This window comes from Lutjanus erythropterus, chromosome 23 (genome assembly GCF_056507025.1).
Source record: "Lutjanus erythropterus isolate fLutEry1 chromosome 23, fLutEry1.hap2, whole genome shotgun sequence".
Classification (NCBI taxonomy): domain Eukaryota; kingdom Metazoa; phylum Chordata; class Actinopteri; order Lutjaniformes; family Lutjanidae; genus Lutjanus; species Lutjanus erythropterus.
Window position 1 is genome coordinate 7580144 of NC_139339.1, and position 25834 is coordinate 7605977.

Consider the following 25834-nt stretch of genomic DNA (forward strand, 5'->3'; position numbering starts at 1 on the left):
TACAATTTTGATGTAATGTGTCCCTTATTACCCTCTCAGAAAGTCTAATAAGGGTCAAACTGTGAAAAAAACATACCTTAGCTTACAGTACAGTTCTGTTGTAATATGTTCCTGATTGCCTAATCTAATAAGGCTCTGATAAATGGTCTAATACTGTGTTTTCATTTTTTGTCTAGTTTAATACAAAGTGCAGTTTGTTAATGTGCTATAAAATAAAGTGCAGGAAAAAGGTCCATAGTTCTAGTAGAGGGCTTGAAAAATTGAAGGAGAATATGGAGTTCCCCAAGGCTCAAGTCTAGGCCCAATCACAATCCACACGAATCCAATCTCAGAATAATAATAGGAATTTCCTTCAGCTTGACAAGCAATGTCTGCCAAGCTTAAGGTTCAGAGAGCTGCTTCGATATAGCTCAAAGGTCCTGATCCACATCGAACACTCCTATCCATTAAAAGCCTTGTCAAAAGACCACTTGGTTCCCAACAGAGCTAGCTGAAGTAGGGCATGATTCTCACTTATACTGACCACCCGCTTTTTGACAATCTGCCAGGGAGAGAGTGAGAGACCCTTTAATGCAGCCCCCCAAGCCCTGTGAATGAGGTCAATCCATTTCCTAGGTGTGTGTGCACACTGAACGTGTGCGTGAGGAGTGATGGAGGGAGGAGTGTATGTGGGAGGGTTTCCCCATAAGTGCCAATTAGTAGCTAAAGGTATAAGCAGCCGTCACAGGAGAACAGGTGGAGTGCTTTCGGAAATGCCTGGCTTAGATTTGTGATTCACGTCTTCAGCATCTCAGTGATTTCCGAGCTTATGAGAATCCATAACTATTTGACGATCTTTTTTAAGATTATTTTTATGACGTTTCAGCTTTATTGGGCAGCAGCGAAAAGCAATAGCAAATAGGGGAGACTCGGGGAACGGCTTATTGCAGAGAATGATAGCTGCACTCTCAGAAATCAGAGTGCTAACTAGAACCATGCAGGATTCTTCGACTTGTCCCGATGCCCTTTTTGGTAGAATCTTAAATAAAGAAAACCTGTCAGAGGGTTCTACCTAGAACTCAACATAAAGGGTTATAACTCAAAACATCCACCCAGAACCCCCAGTTAGAGGGTCTATGGTGAAATGGTTTCACCTAGAATGCTCTCTGCAGGTTCTATCCAAAACCTTTCCACCTTTTAAAGGGATAGTTCACCCAAAAATGAAAACGAGTCATCATCTGCTCACTCTCATGCCGGTTGACGTTCCTGGTTAGGTTCTTAATCCACAAAACACTGCTGGAATTTCACAGGGAAACAGCATCGCAGAATCTCCCAAACCACCGAAGTGAGTTTTGTGGATTTAAAAACTAAACCTGACCTTCAATGGGCATGAGGGTGAGTAGATAAATAGTGAATTTTCATTTTTGGGTGAACTATCCCTTTAAGGGTACTCACAATATCCAAACCAGGGTCTTTGTCCGAGAACACATTTATATTCTGCAGGTTTCATCTATAACCAACCCAGGAGAATCTAAAAATATATTTTATAAGGACTTTATCTAGAACCCAGACAGGTGTTTCTACCGAACCCTTTTATACTCCAGAATTTCATCTTGGACCTACCCATAGGGATCTAAAAATACATTTTATAAGAGTTTCACCTATAACCCTCTTGTCTTCTGAGGGTTCCATGAAGAACCATATTGTCTTCTACATATGAGAACATTTATTGAGCCCCATAGATTGTATGTTGTGGTTATCTATCATTTTAACAATAAAAAACTCATGCTTTAAAACAATCTTTTAAGAACTTTTTCTCCCAAATTAGGTTCTTTGGATGAAAACCCTAACGAACCTTTTCATCCCTTCAGAAAAACCCCTTTTGGAGCCCTTATTTCTAAGAGTGCAGGCTTTAAGTTAAGATGCCAAACTCAGATTCATAACGACACTATATTAGCTTTATTATCCGCTGCGGCGTGAAGCTCTCCCTCTGTGATGATTTCTTTTCTCGAGCCTCTGCTTCCTCTGTGCTCTTTCAGACCACATAATCTTTGTGACTCCCTTCTTTTTCCATCGGCTCCGTCTGTCTGTACATGCTACGTGGAACACGGAGCCTCGCTGAGCGTTCAATCCCTCATGACACTGCTACACTTCAGTCCTGTCTTGACACCCCACTCGCTCAGCATGAGAGAATAGCCACTCCCTCTCCCTCCGTCACTCTTTCCTCGTTCCTTCTTTTCTCGCTTCCTCTCGTCCTCTTCACTCCGTCCCTCCCCTGTCACTGTGACGCTAACACGTGCAAACACAAAATGCACCACAAATAGGTGTGTTGCAAATGTTTCCCATTGGCGTGTCGGAGAAAAGAGGGAGAGGAAGGAACCGGGAGTGAAAAACAGAGAACACTGTGATGAAGTAGAGACACACACACAACTACATTCCAAGTAAATGTCAGCCTCTTTGATATTCTGATGGTTCACCCTGATTTCTCTAAGCAGATGATGCGTGGCCACTGCAAATGAGAACATGTAGCGAAAACGTAGTGTTCTCTCTGGTACGTCCTGCAATGAGGGATCCAGTCGGGCCACTTAGCGGTCAGGCCCGTGGGACCTGCATGAAGTTTATAAAATGAACACTCACAGGAACGCGGCACACACCATCCACGTAACTGTGGATCAAGTGTAAGGTGTGAATGTTAAAAGGTACGCGGTGTGAGAGAGAAACAGACACTTAATAATTTAATTCATCTGTCTTCTCCTCTTTAACATTTTATTAGTTGTTTTTTTTTATTGTTTTCAGCTCAAAACATATTGATGCTCACAGTGCACATAAATAATTCAAGCGGTGTCTCTGGTTTCACACGACACATTTCTTTAAAATAATAACATTATGACACTTTATGTTTTGTAATTTGAGTGCACTCATTAATACTTAATATCCATAGTTAATATTCTGTTGTCATCAATTAATCAGAGTGTTTTGGTTTAGATTTCATATCGAGTTATTTATTGTTTTCTTGGTCGTCGAGTCCTCTGGTTGACAGATATCAGTGCTGGGATGTAACTAACTACATGTGGTTCAATTACTAGTTTAACTACAACTGCTGTTGTAGTTTAAGTACATTCGAATATCAGTAGCTTCTTCTTCTTGAATCACATTTGCTTTGTGACACTAAGACATCTGTGATCGAATCACATGAATTTCATGAGAAATGTAGAATTTTCCTGATTCCATCTCAAGAATTGCTTCGATTCCTGTTCTTAAAACACAGCGTTGGGCAGCCTGAAGCCGTGTTTCCACTGCAGGAACTTTCCCCAGGGTAGTACTTTCATAATGCACTGGAACTTCTGGGATGAGGCATGCAGTGTCGAACATGTCTGATTGGAGTACATGCAGCATTTTAATTCAGACACTGTTTTTCAAAATGTGTAGCCTCAAAGTTTGTTTTTTGTTCACTGTGATTTGGTGCATCAACATGGAGTTACAACAACCAACAGCAAAGTTGTTGTACAGTCAAGCATAAAAATGACTGAGTGTAAAAACAGCTGATTACATCCATATATAATTCAGCAGACTCATTTGCCAAATGTTCTTGAATTTCTTGAAAAGTTGTTCCTCTCATTTCCTGTTAGTGTCAGACTCAGACTGATAAATTTCATGAATGATGTTTGGATGTAGTTGAACTACTTTTTACTATTTAAAAGTAGTTTTAGTTTGACAAGTAATTGAGATATGGTTTCACTTCTTTTCGCTGTGAAGTAGCTAGTAGTTTGGTAAACTAGTTTTTAAGTGGTTTCCCCAACACTGATTGATTTGCTGAACTCTTTGACTCAAAATACAGACAGAGAACAATGCATTTTGGGACTCTATAAGTCTAAAACATACATTAAACACTGGTGACGCCTTGCTTTACTTGTATGTTTATTTCACTTTGTTTTCAGTAGCTTTATAGAGTGTATATCGCACTAAATGTTATGTTTCCAACCATGTTCAAACGCAGAGAAATATGTTGTTTTATTCTAGCTTATGGTGCATTTTGTTTGGTTGCGAGTTGCTATAGCTTACAGGGAAACACTGCAAACACCAGATGATGTGTCAGAGAGTGAGGAAGAAAGAACTTCACAATGTCATCAAAGTCCTTTTTTTGTTGTTGTTTTGATTGGAGGACTCCTGGTAGCAGAAATTACAAACTGTGCATTTAAATTGGATCAATATATGACCTACTGGGCATCTTTTTATCTGGATAAAATGTCACTTTTCAACAAGAATGATGTTAGACTCAAGTCAGCTAATATTCTGAGTGTAATATTTGGTAATCCCAATGAGCATGTTCAGAAAATGATTATTTGATGAACTGAGAGAGAAAGAGAATAATCACAGCAGGCAGCTGATAATGCCATTGGAACTACTGCTTCCCTTTGCCCTGGTAGACGCTGCCAGACTGCTCTCTGCACCCCCCCCCCCCGTATTCCTGTCCACTGCCAAAGTGTCACATCACTCACTCCGTATGTTGCCAAATATTTGTGTGCGCGTGTGTGAGTGCATGAGGAGGGGCCGGGGGTTGGGGGTATTAATTCCACCACTGTGAGACGGTCCTTTCGCTTTAGCCTTTTTCTTTCTCCCTCTTTCCCCACCTCTCATCTCTGTCTGGCCCGGCTCTGCTGAGCTCAAGTGAGCCAAAGTTCAGCTGAAGGGCAAACTGACTTTACAGTAGTAGGCAAGAGAGTCATGTGTCTCACAGGGGCTGGCGGACTACACTCCTAATTGACCCCCCCCTCTTCTCGCACACACACATACGCACTCTGTGATTTTTTTTTTTTTTTTTTATCTGATTCCATTCCACCAAAGCTGGTGTTGACAGCACAGAGCGCTTTATGGGAACAGCACGTCCATTCTTTCTAACGCCTCCTAATCACTGGCACTCCTCCTCTCTGCTAAACCTGAGAGGGGAGAAATGAGGAGAGACAGAGGGAGAGAATCAAGGAGTATGGAATGAGATTAAAAAGAAGAAGAAAAAAGCGAGGGCTGAGTGGCAGGGAATACCTGCAAAGGAGGGACAGGAGATTGCAAAAGACAGAGGAGATAAAGAGGAAAGGAAATGAACATGTCCTATTTGTTTTATTTTGGGGCAGGGAGGGGGAGGGCGGCTTCATTGTGGAGTAATATTTAGGTAGGGGATAGCGTGGGTGATCAAGACCCTGTCTGTTTCTGTTATCTACCCCCTTCTCTGCTACCCGGTTCCCCATTCTGAAGCCAAGAGGTAAAGCCAAACCACCAGTCAATCTAAACAGATACAATAGCTGCAGGCCAAAACAATGCACAGAGGAAAACAAAAAAAGAGCAGTGTAAGTAGGCAGAGATTGGGACAATGCGCGAGGGAGGCTGCTGTGAATTGCAAATGCGGTTTGGATGCTGATATGCACGTGCGTCGCGCAAACACACCGAGACACGAGACACACGTACACACATAGACACACACACACACACATACACGCCGACAACAGGGAAGAGCTACAAATGCTGAAGCAAAGTATTGTGCGTGTACATGTGTTCAGGTACAAGTGATCATTCTTTCTGTCACCATAAACGCATAAACAAAGATGCAAACACATGCACTTATATCCAACATCCCTGCATATAAATGTATGTATTTTGCTATTTAGTTTGTTTTTGTTTTGTTTGTTTTTTTGTTTATAAATTTGAAGCTACAGTCAGCAGCCAATTAGCTTAGCATAATTACCAGGAGCAGGTGAAAACTAGTCTAGCTGGTGTGGCTCTGTCCAAAATCTGCCTACTAGCACCTCTGAAGCTTACTAATTAAAGTAAATAAAATATTGCATTTGAAAGAGGTAACACAGTGGTGATTGTGAAAATATTTCAATATTTGTGTATTTGCAGTATTCTAAACTGGGTGTCCTGAAAAAAAAAAGTTGTAATAAGTTACTGCTAATGCAAACCAAACATTTCCCACTGCTGCACTTTCATGTTAACAGCGTTAACTGATGAAACACGACTTGACTGTTGCTATGAAGAAGACACAGGAAGTGCAATGTGCTTGTCAGTGAGCTTGACACTGACCGCGGAGTGCATCTGCAAAACAAGACCGCAGTCGGTTTATTTTTTGGCATTTTTTGACAGCGGATCAGATTGAAATATTGCAGGGAGTAATGGGAAAAGAAGGGGCAGCCACAGTGAGCTGCTAGATGAAAAGCTGCAGGCGACAGGCTGCACACCTCCAACATCTCAGCAAGGTGACCAACTCCTTTCACTGTCACTGCAGTAAAAAAATAAAAAATCACACCACGATTTCAAGTGGAAAAAGGCCAAGTGTTGCCTGACTTCTTTTCTAAAACAACAAACGTTTATTTGTGATCTATAATATTAAACTGCGTTGTTATCACCAGTAACAAGCCAAATCAACCAGGACTGAAAACTTAACGATTCTCACTTTAACACATTATATCTTGATTGTTTAATCCATAGAAAAAACAAAGTGTAAAATGACAAATTCTAAATATTTTGTGGTTTTTAGCTGTTACTCTGACAAAACAAGCAATACGAAGACATCGTTTTGGCTTTGTTGAGTTTTTTTGGGGACATTTTTTAGATCAATTCATCTGCTAATCAAACTAAAAAAAACAAAGCCTTGAAGACAAAATTGCAATTGCAAAGAATAATTAGTTGCAACAGTAATCAGATTGCAACTGACAGTTCTATAAGCAGTTTATTCACTGAAGTCATTCATTCCTCAGTTGATCCCTGTGGGACTGTAAATCTTCTGTTTGTTGATGGCAACATTCAAACATTTGTTCCAGTCTTTGACCGTACAGCATATGAGCATATTCTTTCCAATTTAGACAGCCTAGTGTTAAGATTAACAGAAAGACAATTTGGACCATGCAGCGATCTCATAGGCCTTGTTCAGACTGCCAGCCCAAATCCGTTCTTTGGCATAGCCCATCAAGATTGTATCCAGGTTGATTTTTGAAAGTCTGGACAGCAAAAAAACACATGAAATGCGATTTTTGCAAATAGAGATCCAAGCCACATTTGGAGGTGGTTTGATATGCGATTCCAATCAGATTTGTGTCTCAGTCCTGACAGAATGGCAGCAGTAACTGAGCAGAATGAGCAGAATCCACGCTGCTGCTAGCTAGAGTGTTTTGGAGGACAACACAGAGCTCGTCTGGTGCGACGGAGGAGTTCTGCACCACGACTTGACGGGGCGAGATGATGGATCTCCATTTCTCGTGCTTCTGCCACGTCACTGACACCTACGTTGTTACCACAGCACACCGTGCAGTTTGGGAATGTCTGGACTCACAAATCTGATCTGATCACTTGCAAATAAGAGTGCGGACAGTCTGATTTGAGAAACAAATCAGAAACAAATTTGCCTGTAGTCTGAGCAGAGCTATATTGCACTGTATTATATATTAAGTAGGACAATAATGCATATAAAGTAATGTCAGTGTAACATGGCATATGGCCTTAAACACAGATGCTCATGATTTCCTTTCCAGTACAATCTCAGCCCATTTTAAACTTAGTGACAGATTCATTAGGCTGTATACATGCGCACTGATCTCATGCTGATGCCATGGCTCGCAATACAATGGTTTGCCATTGCTAATCTGGCATTAGAAGCCAGGCAGCATATTTTGCAGTCCTGCAACGCAGCTTATGTTCTCTCAACAGGGAGTCGTAGGGTTCTGGCTGTGCTTCCTCTCTGTTTCTCTGTATCTTTCCCTTTCTCTCTCTCCGTGTCTATCTCTCCCACTCTCTGAATCACCAAAACAAACCAAGGCCAAAAATACTGCAGTCTTGCATTGTTCCTCCAACTAATTACAAGGCAATGCATGCTCAACCTTCATTTATTAACGACAAAAATAACACCAAGATAGAGAATCACAGCGCTCATTTGGAAAACATGGCGAGACAAAAGGGAGTTAATTAGGACATGAGAAAAAAGAAACAGAGAAAAAGTGAATGAAACAAAAGGCACTCATCAAAACTATCCCTTCTCTTGACTGTGCAGCATGAAAAGGGCATGTCAACGAATGAAGGGTTGTGGAACAAAAAAAAAAAGGGAAAAAAAACGCGTTCTGACTGATTTCAGCATTCTGACAGTTTTGACTGGCTGATCATCCTTTGCTAAATAGGAAAGTTGTTTTTCTTTTTCTTGGCTCATGATTTTCAAAGAGTGACAATATGAAAAGTGAGCATGTCATTAATGAAGCCTGTATTAACAAGAAAACGGCAGACAAGAATCTCATCTTCTCCTCCCTAACAAGCAGCAGTTAATTTGACTGGCTATCTCCCCAATTTAATCTCCATTTGCTTGTATCTTCACTCATTTCTATACGTCTCATAATTGATTAGTTGGACTAATGGTACATGGGCCTGTGTTTTTAGATGTTAATCTGAATGAAACTGAATACATAATTCATAACATCACGTGGAATTTCACATGAAAATTATGTGCGTAGAGCTTAAAAAAAGCCTGCATATAAATGTGAGCTAAAGTGCCAGCGTGTTTGCTAGTGTGACCATTCCCTGTATCAATTATTCAAACTGACAAATGGCCACAGGCCGCCTGGTGTTTTGGCCAATTACAAACGGGCATACTGCGGGGCTAAACAGGGCCAGTTTTCGCCTTGGGCATTTCTCCTGACGCCTCTCACACAGTGTGACAAGTCAGGACCCAAAACAGAGTCATCGCCACAGGTGGGGTTGCCGCCTGAAGTCCACCAAAACAAACAATCTCCAAATGTCAAAAGTAGTGTGTGTTCATGCACGTGTGTGTGTGTGTGTGTGTGTGTGCGCGCTAGACATATGAACGAAAAAGCCTCAGTTTCTCTACGTGTGTGTGTGCATGTGTTTGTGTGTCACGCTGCGGTGCTAAGAAAATTATGGGCCATTTCCAGGTGATTTAGTTTGTGTGTGTACGTGCAAGTGTGTGTGTCTACCATGCTGGTGTTGTGACATACAGAAGAATTGCTTTCTTCTTTCCTTTCATAACTGATATTTTCACCCTATCATGCTATTTCCACAAACATACCTCAAAGCCTTTATTTATGTTACAGAGCAAAATCTTCATACAAGTAACAACATAAAAGGCACATTGACATAGCTAGCTAAAAACTTAACTAAATATTATATTGTTTGTGTGCTAGCTAAAAAGTTGTTTGCTACTCTCTAAAGCGCTTAGCACCCGAGACACGTCTGACTCCTAACAGACACATTTTTTGTACATCTGCGAGCTCTGATATTAAAATATTCATTGATAATTAAATATTAAATCACCCCAAAAGAAAAGCTAACAGCTGCTAGCTTGTTTATGTTCACACCATTAGCATCCCACGCACTAATTTGTCCTTCTTAGTGTTTAGTTTGCAGCTCGGAGGATAGCAGATGCCGAGACTGCTGACTGAAACCAAGCAACCAATGGCAGGCTTTAAACCGCAGTGTACATTCAGTGAGTCATGCTAACAAAACAGTGCATTCTTTGCCAATTTGTTAAGAAGTTAGCTCAATGTTATATTATTTGCTATCTAGCTAAAAAGTTAACTAAATGTTATATTTATAGCTAGTTAGCTAAAAGAAAAAAATAACTAAACATTATATCGTTTGCCAGCTAGCTAAAAATGTTATTTGTTAGCTAGCGAGCTAAGAAATTTTAAAACATTAAATTGTTTGCTAGCTAGCTAAAAATATAATTAGCCATAACCTACTAATGATGAGAAAAACTTGTTGGCTGAATGTTGTTGGTTTCACTGTAGTGAAAAAAGTAGAGACGAGAGGAGATGTAGTGGGTGTTTGTGCATGTGTGTCCATGTGTGCCTCGCATGTGAAGAAAAAAGCCCTCCATTTCTCTGAGTGTGTGTGTGTGCATGTGTTTTTGTGTGTCACGCTGTAGTGCTTTGAAAACTATGGGCCATTTCCAGGTGATTTAGTTTACGTGTTTGCATGTGTGCGTCTGTCTACTATGCTGGTGTTGTGACAGATAGAAGAATTGCTTTCCTCTTTTCTTTTCATAACTGATATTTTCGCCATATCATGACATTTTCATGAGCGTACCTCAAGGCCTGTATTTATGTTACAGAGCAGCTGCTTTGTATGGGTAACAAGACACAGGCACATTGACATTCTAATACAAATAACAAAACACAACTGGGCAAAGAGCTCAAGTTTCATCTGGAGAGGGAAGAAAATATGCCTTTTTTCAGTCTAATCTGATTGGCTGGTCACGTTTGAAGCTGTTGTAAAATGTCCAATAAACGCGCACCTTTGACCACATAACAGTTGATTTAAATATTAATGCACTAGCCAGAAATCATCTCTTATGCCAGTGCTATAACTATATTGCTCTCTGGGACAATAATAGTTCATACAAACATTACAGATCAAAAATAAAAGATTATGTTCTTTTTATATCACCTCGCATTACCTTTGTTACTTTTGTTTTATAGAAGCTGTAAGCCACAAGAGGCCGTGCATGAAATTTATTTTAGGACTGTTGGGGCTTCTTGCTTGATTTTGACAGGGCTCAACAGATACTGGATTTTGGGGGCCAATACCAGTATAAGGAGAAAAACCTGATATCTATATATCTATTCTTAATACATAACATAATATGCAGTATATCATCATAATATCAAACACTTGTGACAAAGATATGTAATGGAGGAAGGACATTTTACAGTTCAACAATAAAGTTTATTGTCCAAAATGATATCAGGTCTCTGAAACATTAAATTTGTCACCAGTATATTAAATGAGGCGGATGCTATCAGAACCCAGGTGTCAGTGGCCAAGAAAGGATATTTGCATCCAGGGTGGAATTACCAATGTTATTTATTGACCTATCACAGTTACTGTATATCAGATGTCTACACTGGTTAAGCGACTAATTTTCCTGTTGATTAAGCGCAAATTTTAATTTAGACCAGTTGACTCTAACAGTAAGGAAATACTCAGAAAGCAGGTAAAACTGATACATCTGTCAGGCTCAAATTTAGGTGTAAACTCTTAACTAAGCTCAAAAAAAGAGCAAAAAAATCATCCATTCTCTCTCACAGCGTCTTCACTCAGTCTGCATTAAGCACCTCTTTCCAGCCCACCAGCTCCGGTCAGGTTTCACATTTGGTCCCTTCTATCCATAACGCATGGATTTGCAAATGAGAGCGGGGTGGGGGGTTGTGGGGTGGGGGGTTGTGGTGTGGCGGGGATCACTGATCTCATTTGCATAAAGACCCCTTCTGTGCAGTGTCATTCTCATCACCTCGGACCCTGCGAGAGGAAGGAGAGGGGGGAGAGAGACAGATAGAGGGGAGGAGGGGGGGGTTGCGTGAGGAATGGAGGGATGGGAAGAAGAAAGAGAGGAATCCATCAGTCGTTCTGTGAGGCGTGGGAGTGGGAAAGCGTGGCCTGTCATGAATCACCTCACATTCGGCATCACAATGGAGTGATAGGTCCAAAACAGCTGGCGCTATGATCAGTATTGATTTTTCTGTCCTCCCCACAGTATGTGTGTGTGTGTGTTTATGTGTGCGCCAAGGTTCGTGCAAGATGAAATTTCTGGTGTGTGTGTGTGTGGTGAGAGAGAGATAAGTGAGAGGGTAGGCGGGGAGGAGCGAGTGTGAATGATTTTCTTCCCTCTCACGTCTAGTGCTGTGTGATTGTGTAATTGGCTAGTATTACTCCACCTCCGTGTATGAGTGCACTGTACGTATGTGTGTTCATCACTCCACTATGATGTTTGCATAAGCCCGGGACCAGTGACGTCTGTGGGAGGTTAGTTCTTGGAGCCAAACAGCCTGTTAGCCAATAATTCAAATGGACTGAGGCCGCTGTGGACTTTCACCACTGGGACGCTCAACCCCCTGACCACCCACTAGCTCGCACACATGACTCTGCATAAATGAGGGGAACAACTTCCAAACTTCTGCTGCACGCTCTACTTAGGGCTTTTTACCCCCATTTGTCTGTTTTCTTTTGGATTTGATTGGACTGTGAGGAAATATCTTGGGATTATTAAAAATAAATAGTAACACCCCTTTTGGGTTTATGAATATTTAAGCTCTTTTATGTCCCGCAGTGCCTCCAACTGCTACAAACTTCTCCTAATAAACTGCACTTATATTTATTGTACTTTGAAATGGGCACAAATATGTCAAACAGTGTCTTGTTACAAATAACAATTATTTGCTCATATGTAAAATGTATTTAAATGAAATACATGTCTTGATTTGAAAATATAAAAAATACATTCGATAAATAAATGAAAATAAATAAAATAAAAACAAACTAACATGTCCCATAATTCACTCGCATCCACAGTTTAAACCTCTGTCTTATTTTTAATAAAATGTCATATTAAATAACGTATTTCTATTTCTTCTGAGTCTTTCAAATACAAAAGTACAAACTCTTAAAATATTTTATTACAAATTGCAGCTTATTTTTTTTTCTGCATATCCAAATAAAAATGACAGTAAAGTCAAAAGTGATTAAAACATTTCCCGTCTCTGATTGTACTTTCATACTTTGTACTACTGACTCGACTGGTCTCAGTCTGCTGGCTGGCAGAAAGACGGTCCCATCCTGACACAGCTCTCCCACTTCCACTCACACGCACACAAACACACACAAACACAGACGCACACACACACACACACATGCGGTAATGAGTAACCTCTGGTGGCCAAGGGGTCAAGAACCTTGTGTGTGTGGAAGATAAACTCAACATGAGGGTTAATGACTGCTGGAAAGACGGGAGAGGAAAGGCAAGAGACGAGTGCAAATGCCGCTGTCTGACCAAAGAACAACAAAAAACGTCCACGGTTGTCACGACACCAGAACTCTGATTTTGATACAAAAAGATACTAGACACCTTTTTGATCACATAGCGAAAATGGCACAAAGACAGATAGGATAGGATTTGTTTTCTTTTTTAAAATGAACAACTGTCTGGGTTGGTTGCAAGCCAAATTTTAATCAGGACAATAAAGACTGAACTGAACTGAAAGTGTTTTTTTTTTTTATTGCTTTGGTACTTTCAATACTATCCAATGTTAGTATTACATTGTTTGGAATAACTGGTATTAAGTATTTCAGTATCGATACAATTTTATTTTGTACGAGTGTTTGAAGTAGAGCCAGACCAATACTGAATACACGGGGTTGATGCCAATAATGATATTAGAGATGATCTTAGGGATGTATCAAGTAAGTATGTAATGGAAGTAGAATATTTTATATTATATATATTATTATTTTAAATTCAACAATAAGTTTTATCATCTAAATAATAGTATAGTGATATAAATCATAAATAAATTACAAAAACTTGAATTTTTAAAAAAGGATGACATATACATAAAATTCTGCCTATAAATCTTAAAAATAGCAAAACAAAACAATCTGCATAATGAAAAAAGTTTCCAAATTGCCACATATTGGACACCATATATGCCGATAACTGGGATAGGCCAAAGTCTGATATACTGGTCTGGCTCCAGTTTGGGATGTCAAAATTGTTGCCTTCACAGCTGTTTAAGAAAACAACTTTGCTCGGCTTGTCTTCCTTCTCATGATAAATTAATAAACCAGACTAATTTATCATTTTCTTCTGCAAGTGATACTGGCACAAATAGTCTCTTTTTTTGGCGAGACTCACGCACACACTTCCACACACAAACAAACCTTTTGTCAGGTCCCTGGAACACAGCAGCAGGGCTGGTGTAAAGAATGGCTGTCTTAATTATGGCCGGGGTGGGATGGGGAAGTGTGTGTTTTGGCCAGGACAGATCAGAGCTCCTGTGTTTCTTTTTTCAGGACGCGGAGAGTTTGTGAAGGTGCGGGTGGGGGGACCGGGTGAAGTGAACATCAGCACGGAGCCCAGAAATAAGGCTGAGACCACCTGCCCTCCCTCAGGCGACAGATGAACCAACACTGCGAGGAAATGTCTCTCCCGCGCTCAGAAAACAGTCGCGGATTCTGGCTTCTTTTCCTCGGCGTTGCAGAATTATCAGTGCGATGCCGACGTGAAATTCTGCCCCTAAAAGTTCAAGCATATAAACCGTATATAATAGGATTACACTGCGTAGGTTCTTCAATCATTCTCCATGCCTGAGCAGGAGTGTATACTGTACATTCCTCTTAATACATCAAACAGACGAATATGTATTCTTTGGGACTACAAAGAGAACAATGCTATCCCTGCCACATCTAATAATAGCTCAATTACCATATCCTTCAGGGCTGTATCTATGGGGAGATGTGTGCTGGCGTGTGCAGTGAGATATAGCTTAGCGTCATTTGAAAAGCAGTCATCTAAATAACACCAGAACAAACAGGCCGATGATGTTTAAGCAGTCCCAGCACACACACCAGTAGCACGCTGGTGGAACTCAGAGAGGGGTAAGGGGGGGGCGATTGCCCCCACTGTTGTCCCGGTGTTTGAAAAAACGCCACAAAGTGCTGCATCGTGGATAAGACATGATGAAGTGCTCTCTAGAGTTGCTTTACAGTGGACAAAACATGACAAACAAGTGCCATAGGCTGCCTCACAAGCTAGAAAATAAATTCTAGTTGCCTCTGAATAGTTAAATATTTAATTGTTCCCTGTTAATTTTAGATAATTTTATCTAAACCAGGGATTGGAACTGTTTCAGCATAAACTTGTGGCGTGCTGGTGCCCCACCGCATATAGCTGGTGCCCTTTTTTTTTTTTTTTGCCCTTGCCGCCCAGTCAACCTGAGTCCGCCACTGCAGTAGCACATTCCCTTCCCGGCCTCCTCACAGGGTTTGTGTACAGCGTCTGTGACAATGGATGCGTTGTTAACCCAGAGCGCCTGACTAAAGGTTGAAACCAACGCAGTTGAGGCAAAAAAAAAAAAAAAAAAAAAAAGCCATTGATGTGGCCGCCACCATGTTAGAGTTGCAGCCCGGGCTGAGACAGAAAGACGCAGAGAGCACAAAAAGAGCACCACTGTTTGTGAGTCTTGTCAACTTGGATTTGATGAGTTTGTCTTTGTTTTGCTCTCTCGGAGCAAACTGTGCAGCGTTTATCGGATAAAATGGGCTCAATCTGAGCTTATCTCCACGGCCGCTGAACAGCTTTGTCACATTTCAAGATGCCCCGTCCTGATGGAGTACTTTTCTCACCCGCTCCTCCATTTTTTTCGCCTTCTTCAAACAAATCAATACCCCCATAGTTTAGCCTTTCATAGGAAAGATTACAGAGAAATGGCTATTAAGGGCTTAGCCTCTATCACTTCTTCCATCTCAAAGCCACTTAAAGACTCTGGCAGTCTCGGGTTGGGATCCGGGACCCGGTGCCCCGTCACACTGCAAGTGTGGTGAGAGAACCTGAGGATCACACTGACTTCAGACACGACCAACTTCACCTGAGGCAGAGAACTTTGACGGGATGAATTCGTAGGCAAACAACAAGGACGGACGAAAACGGACAAGGGCAGGAAAAGAAAAGAAATATTACAGAAATTGGCTTTTTACTGTTATTGAAGTTTTTTTTTTTTACTGAGTCACAGCGCACTTTTCATTCCGCTGAGATTGACCACTCCTTCAAAATGGCTTCCTCCTCTATCAGGCTGTGGGTGAGTGTGTGACTGGAATGAACAGTAGGTCGTCTGGCTTTTAAGCAACCAGGGAATCAAAACAGCCACGACAATCAGTGCAAATATGAAGTCCGCTCACTGCTGGCCTTTAACACTAGAAGTGCTGGATTTCCATAACTACTAGAGCCGTCATAAGCAGTCATTCTGACTGTTCGAATTTCAAACTTGATAATCTCTCACGATAAAAAAACCCAATTAAGAGATTAATACGTTTATTCTGTTTGGGTATCTTTTAAAACTGAAATAACTCCAAAATGTAAATCTCGTAAGTTTAATTATGTATTCATCAGTGTGCATGCCATCGCATATATTAAACTGTAATGATTGCATATATTCATCAGAGATCCCATTAAGATTATTATTTTAGATTCATCTAGAATTGCTCAGAACAAGAAACAAACAATTACATCTATCTTATAAGCTTATAATGCATTTTATTTTAACATTTGTAGCAAATTTCCTCCTAAAAGTGTCACAGAAAATAATCACGAGCAAAAACAACTAACACTCACCGACATCTTGCTTTTGTCTACAATGGGAACAGTCTGCATTCATTCTTGCATCAGATAACTCTGCTGTAGTCACACAGATTTATCAGTTCCAGCTCTAATCAGCAGTGATCTAAACATGACACCCAGGTGGACGTGCTAATTTTTCAGTGGAGGCAATGAAAGCTTGTTGCCTCCGTCTGTAACTTCTGCAACTTTTTGGTCAAGTGTCCGTAAAACGGTGGATGTATATTTCATTGCCTATAAATTCTTCACATTAAAGTACTCATTATTTTTCTTTTTTAAGGTTTTAATATGAAGCAGCAAAGTCAGTAAATGCTGGGTTTTCATCAGCGGTAACTCAACACAGCTCCTATCCAGCTAAAAGTAAACAAATGGCAACATAGACAGGAAACGCAGCTTCAAAGCACAGAGATTCAGTTAGAGGCAACAAAAGTACTGAGAGCTGAACACACAGACTTCAAAAAATACCTTTCTCTCTGCTCTCCTGCACAGACATGAGTTAATGGAACCCTTGCCGAACCCTTTCTTCAAAAAACGGTTCTTCAGAAGCAAATGGTCCCAGGTAGAACCTCAGCCTTTACGTTCTGGTATTAAAAGTGAGCACCCCAGGTGATTGAAACAAACATTCACCCTTTGCATGTAGCTGCTAAAGAGCTACAGTTGCACTAATCCTGAATGTTTCCCAGGCCTCTCTATCCTTGTGCTGAGTTTTATTTTATTTTTCAACACACACAGCAATAGCCTCTGAGAGTTACTCAAGCATTGGCAGCGCACGCTGTTGCTCACACAATTAGCTCTCTGCAAAACGGCTACATCAGCTCTCGTTTTCTTGCAAAGTGATGAGAGAGAACATGAATAGCATATAATTAGGGATGTTGGCATTGCTTCCTTGTCTTCTAACTGTGTTTGTTCTATAGTCTTCTTTTTCACGAGCCTGAAAACCACAACGTTCATTTGAACAAAAAGAACAAGATTTGTGTTGTTTTGGAATAAATTGCTGTGGCTTATTTGCTCAGTATTTCTGGCACTTGTGATTGGAATAGCATTGTGCTCCCTCTCTCTCTCTCACTTACACACTTAATCCTCATGATTTAAAGTGCAGCAAATAGGTTTTTCTCCCTCTTTTTCTCATTTTCTCACATAGAAAATGTGTTGTCAGAAATGAAGCATAAATGATCACCACCAGAAAGCAGTGAGGGGTAAAATGAAGCTACTGAACCACACTCATGGGCGGGATTAGCATGCAGTCAATCATTCACTGATATAGTCCAATGAGCACTCCTCAATCAATAAATGGCCCCGCTCCCTCCAGGTGAAAACTTTTAGGGCTACTACCTCCACTGACCTCGGCGCCCATTTAAACGACTAACCTTCTCTGAAACCAGCGCTTTGAAATGTAATGTGGAATTATTTATGCTCAAAGGAAGGTTCAGCTGTTCAGAGCAGTCATCACAGATACTCCTGACTTACTCTTATTTTCAAATTATACGAAAGAAATCCACAAATATTTCAAAAAGTAACCCTCGGCATGTGCTTTTTGTTCCATCCAGTATGTGAGGGTATCAGTATAATATACGAGTTGCAAATATACGTGCAGACTGTGTTTTACGGCAGCCTGGAGTAACCAAAAATAGCTTTAATATCAATAAAACATGTGATGTGAATATTCTAGGTTGGCTTGATGGACCACCATTGATTTGTGTACCACCTTTAAGTGACACAAGGGTGAGATGTTCCTCTTGATGCATTTAATTGTCCCTTTGAATTCTGTTATCCTATCAGGCCTGATTGATTTGGTCAACAGTATTCTACATGGTCCAAAAAAAAGAGTTATTGAAGATTTAAAGGAGCAGTATAACATTTGGGGAAATACGCTCGTTTAGATCAGGAAGATGAGAAGACTGATACCACGTTCATGAAAAAATGCAGCCACAGCCAGCAACCGCTTAGCTTAGCTTAGCACAAAGACTGGAAACAGGGAAAGAGCTAGCCTGGGTCTACCAAAGGCAATAAAAGTAATAAAATCCACCTCCGAGCATCACATATTATGCTTCCTGTAGGCTAATTAGAAATGCTATGTGCTAGGCTAGCCTACATTGAAAAGAGAACCAAAATTTTAAGATATCCCTAGGGAACCTGTAAAAGCAAGAAACCACATCTTACACTAGCTAATGTTAGCAAAACACTAGCTAACTAGGTAGCTAATGATTGATATAAATTAACTTGATAGTTAGCAAGCATTTTGCTAACATTAGCCATCAGCTGTAACTAGCTAGCTAATGATTGATGCAGACTAGCTACCTAGTTAACTAGTGCTAGCTAATTTAAGATGTGAATATATGTTGCTATTACAGCTCCCCCGTCAACATCTTTTTGGCGTAGACGAGTTTAGTACATAGCATATCTAAGTACAGGAAACAGAGCAGGACAGAGTTGACTGAGGTTCAAAAAGGGGGCAGGAAGAGGAAGTTAATATAGTTTGGATTTTATTTGGATTAAAGAAACAAGATATAACGAGTTAATTCTTGATCATTAAACTGGTGGTTGGTGGATTATGTTACCATTTGAACCAAGATAGCTGTTTCCTGCTGATTCCAGTCATTGTGCTAAGCTAACTGGCTGCTGGTAGCAGCTTCACATTTAGCCTACAGACTAGACAGTGATATTGATCTTCTCATCTAACTTGCACCAAGTTTAGGTGGCCCTTTTTTATGTGGCGTAAATACATTTCGCTGCTTCCCCTGTCAGCAGTACGGGGGTAGCAGTAGCTATTCCTGAGGGAGATGTCAGAGATGTAGAAATGGGCTGTTTTTTTTTAACTAAGTTTCCTAATAATTATGAAATGTTCACTCAAATTTTTGTGGATGCTTAGTGAGAAACTAAACTTCGATATCTTAATTGCATTTTACTATTCCAAGCCAAATGTCCAGAGGCTTTAGGTTACACACAAATTCCCCTGTAATCTTGAAGGATATGCATTTTGAAAACGATACTCCCGCATGCAGCACTGTATTAGCGACCTTTTTTGGTAATCACATGCTAATCAGCTCATTGTCTTTCCTCTCTTGTCATTGGCATTTTAGATAAGTATACACATGGAAGGTTTCTGCAGATGTGTGAGATTTAAAGGCATAAATGTACCGACGCTGTGACATGAATACAATAGCTGGCTGAGACCAAACCCCTGCTATGATTATTTCTACAATAATATTCCGAGTTCCCAGCTGAAACCATACCATTTTGATCTAGCTCTCTCAGATGGCAATATAGAGCAAGTCTATGGAAAATTGCGCCCTAGAGCAGTACACCACACTACTGTTATGGCACCCGCATTTAAGATTGGTGTATGGGCGCGGGTGGGGGAGAGCTTTATGGGCAGTTTCACAGAGAAAGTGAAAGGATATCTTATTTTGGACAGTTTTTTTTTGAGTGAGGGCAATGTCACAGAGTGGTTGCAAGCTGGGCCTGAGTTGTTGTGATCCATGATATTGCCAGATTTAACGCTCTTTCCAGGATGCTTAGGTCACTGTTTTTCTGGCATTTTGCAATCCGGGTGAGAGTGTGTATTTGAGGGAGAGAGCAAGAGAGTCTGACTTTTCATGACTCAATGAGGTGACAAGGCTGTAAATCTTCACACATACACTGTAAATATAATCTATTTGTTTTAACTTAAAGCTACTACAAGGCCTTTTTAACTGGTAATGAAACTGTCTCAGTTTATTACTGATGCCTGATGCCATCTGAGAGATGTTTGGCTATTTCTGTAGATTTTTATTTAGTTTTATTTTTTATGTCTTATTTTGTAGTTATTATAGTGGAAACACATCTGCTTTTGTCTACAGGTGCCTCCAAAATCAACAAAATAGGAAAGATCCTTGTATTAGCTTTAAAGAAAAGTTAGTGTCCGAGCTGCCTTAAAATTTTAAGTTGATTTAATTTGAAAGGGCAAGTTGAGATAATTTTCTAATCATTAAAAGCAATAAACTTTACTAGTCAACTAACAGTTGTACCAAAGAAAACATGTTCAGTAAGCTTAAGACTATTAAGACTTCAAGTTAGAGGTACTCGTGTTTATAAGTTTGGTGCTCTTAAATAAATACAAGAAATTTGAAGTTTAATTAACTCGAATGAATAAAACATGTATATTTACATGAAGTTAATGTGAAAAGATTAGTTGATTCCACTAAATTCCTTTTTTTGACAGTGCATATAACGCTACAAGTATCCGCGTAGTTTAAAATTTGTTTTGCTCTACCAGACAAAATCCACTTGGTTAGCTCTTTCCATTCTCTCCTTCTTGCCCCCCCCCCCCCCCCCCCCCACCTCTCTCTCTTCCTCTCTATCTCACTCCATATCCCCCTCTCTGGCTGCCTGTGGCTCTCTCTGGCCGGGGGTAGCCAGGAACACGGGTGCTGTGATATGGACAGCTGGTCGCTCCATCTCTCAGGGCCCCAGAAGGTGTGAAATCTGGGATACCTTTCATAGCACATTACCCTCATTTTGGCAAAAAAGAGAGAGACAGCACGAAGCCAGGAGAGCAAAACAGAAGGGAGGCAGTTATTTATACTGGAGTGAAATCTCTTACTTCTTTAAAGGACCCTGGATCATGGATCCTGTCATCGATAGTCCCTCATTGACTAGTTTTCTTAATTGATTGAGGGAAAGGAGAGCTAATATTTGTCATTTTGACACATCCATTATTGCAGTGGAGCCTTGTCCACTGGAGCTTCAGATGTGTCAATAGATGAGAATGAATTGCAAGTGATAGTGAGCTCTTGGCTGACAAGCATCTGAGGACCCAGTGTCTGGTAATAGGGTCATTTTGAAATACTAACGCCATTCACTGCAATCACTGGAGATGTTGGAAGTTCCATGGCTGATTTGCAAATAACAGCTTTGAAACTGTTATTTCATTTGTTCCAGTAATAGTATGAACTGTTATCATATTTTTGCTACAGCATGAAGATGATAGGAAGTTATTTACTAGCTCACTAACCTTTGAAAGCCGCTTGAGAATGGCATCCGCACGAGTTCAACAAGTGCCCAGGTCACGTTCTATTTCAAATGCACTTATTAAAGGTGTAGTAAGAGGAGCGGTTTGTTCAGTCCCATTCCCAGGTCATCGAATTACCGACGCTTTGAATTGGTGGCTCGAAAGATGGGGGATTGTTTAGTCTCATTTCCAGGTCTTGTTTTGGGAACGAGACTCAGCAGTCAACTATGTTACAGACATGCGGTTGTCCAAAGTCTTCTGTCAGGGGCTTGATTTTCTGAAGCCTAAAAAAAAGCGAGGAGGAGGAGTAGCATTATACATGTAAGACAAATGTTCAGGATTTTTTTAGGTGGACCTGAGATTATGTCTCAATGACGCACAGGAGCCTAAAACTATCTAAACTAGAGCGCATTAGCATTTAGCATTAGCAGCGAAAGTGACGAGAAGACTTGATTCATTTCTTTCACCTACCACAAGTGAACTGACTCATGAATGACCCCTTCCCACCCCTCATTCCCCCACCCTCGTCAGTCAATCATGAACGTACCTTTAGCAGCTTTTTCAGGTCAGATCAGCCCGACAGTCACTGTCCACTTCAGTGCACCCACTTTTCCAACAACTTGCCGCCAAAAAAATACCTTTCCAATACCTTGGTGGCTCAAACATGTCTGTATAAGTCCAATAAAGCTGCTAGACGGAGCATCCATCAGGTCATTTTTAGGTTGTAGTGGTATTTGACACTTGAGACAGCTGAGCCAACAAACCTGCTAGTGTTTCAAAACAGAGAAAACTGTTTATTTTTTCCAAGTTTTGAAACCTAATTTTATATACTTGGTGACTTTTTAAATCATTCAAATTTGTTTGGGTGGTTAATAAACCACGTTCTGTTCTGTTTATTATCACTTCACACAGACTTCAAAGGCTATCATTGAACTTTTGCCAAAGATGGCAAAAAATAAACTAAATTCACTGGCTGCCGTAGTTTTGTTGCAGTGAAAAATCTGGACACTGCAAGATGCAATAGCTGGTGCTATTTTAGAAAACATGATATCATGATGATATCTTTTTGTGTGTGTTCACACTTCACTTTTCATAATGAAGGAATTTGCGTCTTGTGTTTTGCAAACCCAGATCAAATCTTTATTTCAACACACTGCAAGTGTGTCAACGTCCCTGCTGCGAAAGGGAAATATATGGTCTCATACACCAGAGCCAGTGGAGAGGGAAAATGCAATCCCATTGTGAGCAAATAGATGAAGATGACTTATTCCTCCACCCCCCAGCCCTCAGAGCTCGCTCATTACAAAAAAGATATCAGAGACAACGTTGGTGGCAGAGAATGCCAAAAGGGGGAAGAAAAAAGGACCAAAGTTTGCTGATGTGTGAAAGCAGATAAAGTCGGGAGTAGCGTTGCAACTTTCTCTTATCTGATGGCGGACCTTTCTAAATGTATCGGGAGCCTCCTCGGCTCAGTGGCCGTCCGGCTTGAGAGAAACTGCACAAAGATTCTCCCGTCGATACGGTCAGTCCTCATTCGATTAGCGCAGCCCTCATCCTCCTCCTGTATTTGGATTAGTGGCCGGACCGGAGCGGGTGTCGCACATGTACCAGGGCTTCTGCGTGTTCCATCCGCAGCTTGTCAGTATGCGCGGGACACCGTGGATCAGTGTTTATTGAATCATTTTCCAAATAGGGGAAACGATAATTACAAGAAGTGGCGGCTCTGCACATTATGCAAGTGCTGTGCCATGACTTTGGAGCCAAACGGGCCTTCTTATTAAAGGCGGCTGGGCCAGCGAAGCTCCTAATCTATTTCCAGGATTTCCGAAGCTTCAGCAATCCAGGGATTAGACGTTTTCTCACAGATTTAGACCCCTCCCCTCCACCCCCACCTCCTCCTCTCCTCCACCCTTTCTGCTCAGGGCCCCCCTCTCTCACTCTCGTAGTGTTGGCGTCTGCAGTTTGTCAACTTGAACCCTTTCTATTCTAACACATTCGCACACACACACACACACACACACACACACACACGCACACACAAACTCAGACATATCCTTTAAATACACACACGCTGTCACATGCCTGCCTCGGTTTGTGTGTCAAGTCATGTGGGCAAACGAATATGGACTTTGCGATAGCAGTATCAAAGTCACAGAATGCTAACCTGCTTCCTGACACATGTTGCTAAAAGACCTGCACATACAGTCAAACACAACATGTGTGCTCACTGGGAGACGGTGTTGACCTGCCACGCAGGCACCCGACACTATTTTCTTTACATGCCACAACAAACACGTGTACATACTAATGGGTGCACACTCACAACTGTGTTTTGTAGACCAGGGGACCAACTGAGGCTCCAGGAGTCACTGCACCAGCCAAGAAACTAATAATAAAACCACACAGTTTTCATTAGTTTTTAACTATAAAAAATATAGAGTTGAAAAAAAAAAGAAAAACAAAATAGCAGGAAAAAATGTGAGATGAGTTGTATAAGTTGCTGAAACTGAAATAAACTGAAACTAAAACAAAAACCAAGTAAAACACATTTTTGTATGGAATATTAATCAATTAAATAAACTATATGTACTGTGTTAATTAGAAATTCTGTTAAGCAGTTTTAGTTACCTTTGTATAGGGACAGACAAGCTGATTATTTTTACCATTAATTGGATGATCATTTAGTCTCAATGTCAAAAAAACTGTGAAAATTGTTCAAAATGAAGTCTTCATGTTGCTTCTTTTGATGTTGCAACAGTCCAAAAGAAACTGGAACCAGCAAATATTTGTCAGTTTTGCTTCAAAATGACTAAAATGATTCATTGATTCACTGCACCCAGCAGTGTCAACAGTCTGACTGAGGAGTTGTTGGTTCAACTTGACATTTTAAGCTTATTGACAATGTTTTTTTTTTTTTCCAAGTACAACTGAATTAATATCAAGTTTGTCTGAATAGAAAAGTTAATTTGTTTTAAATCATTACAAAATTACCTTAGCTGGTCTTTTCAACTTGAAAGTTCAAGGCAGCCAGTATTCTAACTTTTTAAATTGAAGCAATTTTAAAAATTGTTTTTATTCAGAATATCTTATTTTCCATAGATTGACTAATCTAACGCAGCTCTGCTCTTTTACATTAATTTTTTTCATCAAATCAAATCAAAAGTTTAGGTTTGCAAAGTCTGACAAAGTCGACATCATGGCAGTTTTAAAACAACACCTGTATGATGCAGTCACCTATACTGACACCTACAATTAGCCGGGAGAGAGGATTAGAGGCGAGAGGACCTTCTTAACAAGGGCCAAAATGGAGAGAAAAATACGTTTTTTTTTAACTGGCTTAGTATGGATATAGTCTTAAGTGGTTTTTGAGGTCCTTTGTTTTGTTTTCAGTTTGAGCAGCCTCATGGGGAAATTACTTTCTCAGATGTTTTTCTACATCTAAGCCATCACATCATTCTTGTTTTAATATCAAACACTAAAATAGTAAAAACAAAAGGTAAAGAAGAGACTGATCATGAAAATGTATCTCAGGAAATAAACCCAGTTTTGCTCTGTGAAGGTCAGAAAACAAATGATTCAAAAGCCCTGTGCTGAATAGGTTATATTATCACACCAGCGCTTATATTCCTTTTTATGGTGGCATTTTATTGGTCTTTGTAGGCACCTTTGTGCTGACTAACCATTGGTGTTCATGAGACAATGCATTAGAAGTAAATCAAAAAAAATAAGTTCCCCAAAGATCATTCCACAACAACAACAACAACAACACTGGTGTGGACTATAGTTTATGAGGTGGACAGCTGTACTCAGAGCGGGGAGGTCAAACTACAGGGGTCAGAGAATGTGAAACATGGGGGACAACCGGCCTTGTGTTGGTTACTAAGGCGGGGTGGAAGCTTTAGCACCGGTTGTAATCGGCTTCACTCAAGCTGCGGTCCGGATGTGCCGCAGTGAGACGAGTGAATATAAATACAAACAAAGACATAAATATGAGCTCGCATGCTAACGCGCCAGCACACACATGCACGCCAGTGTCTGACAAAGATAGATGCATGTACACTGTCAGACATGCCTGCTGGTGCACATGACATGGTACATGTTTGTCAGAGCTGATGTATAACAATGCAAATCAGATTGCTGTCACATTGACATGCATGAATTGTCACACCATTGACTTATCTTTACTCACTGCTTGAGACAGCTGCAGAACAACAAGTCCCATGTTCTGCGACATAAAATTAGTGATTTTGCCTGTGGAGTTTGGAGGTGGTGGTTTGGAGAGAGCTAAGTTTGCCTTATACAGTCACGGTTTCCCATCAGAAAAGGCTGTCTGAGTAAAGTAAGGTGGCAAAAATACAAAAAACACTGACTCTGAGTGCCTCATACGATCCCATTTCAAATAATCCGAACTGTCCCTTTAATGGGATGCAGCTTCACCAGTTCTTCTTGTTTTTTCATCCGTCATGTGCCATTCTGTTAAAGCTGTTGCATGCGCAAAATTCATCAACTTACACTCAGCGAGTCGAGATGCCGAGCAGATGAGCTTTACAGCACAGCAGATTTCCTTTTCTCACTCGGGGGTCTGGAGTCACCACTGTCAGCAGGGTCGGGGTGTTCAAAGTGCTCTCGTGCCTCACGGGCTGGGGGTTGCAGAGATGGACATTTCCACCACCTACTGCTCTCAAAGCTAATCATGGAACAGCTAACCC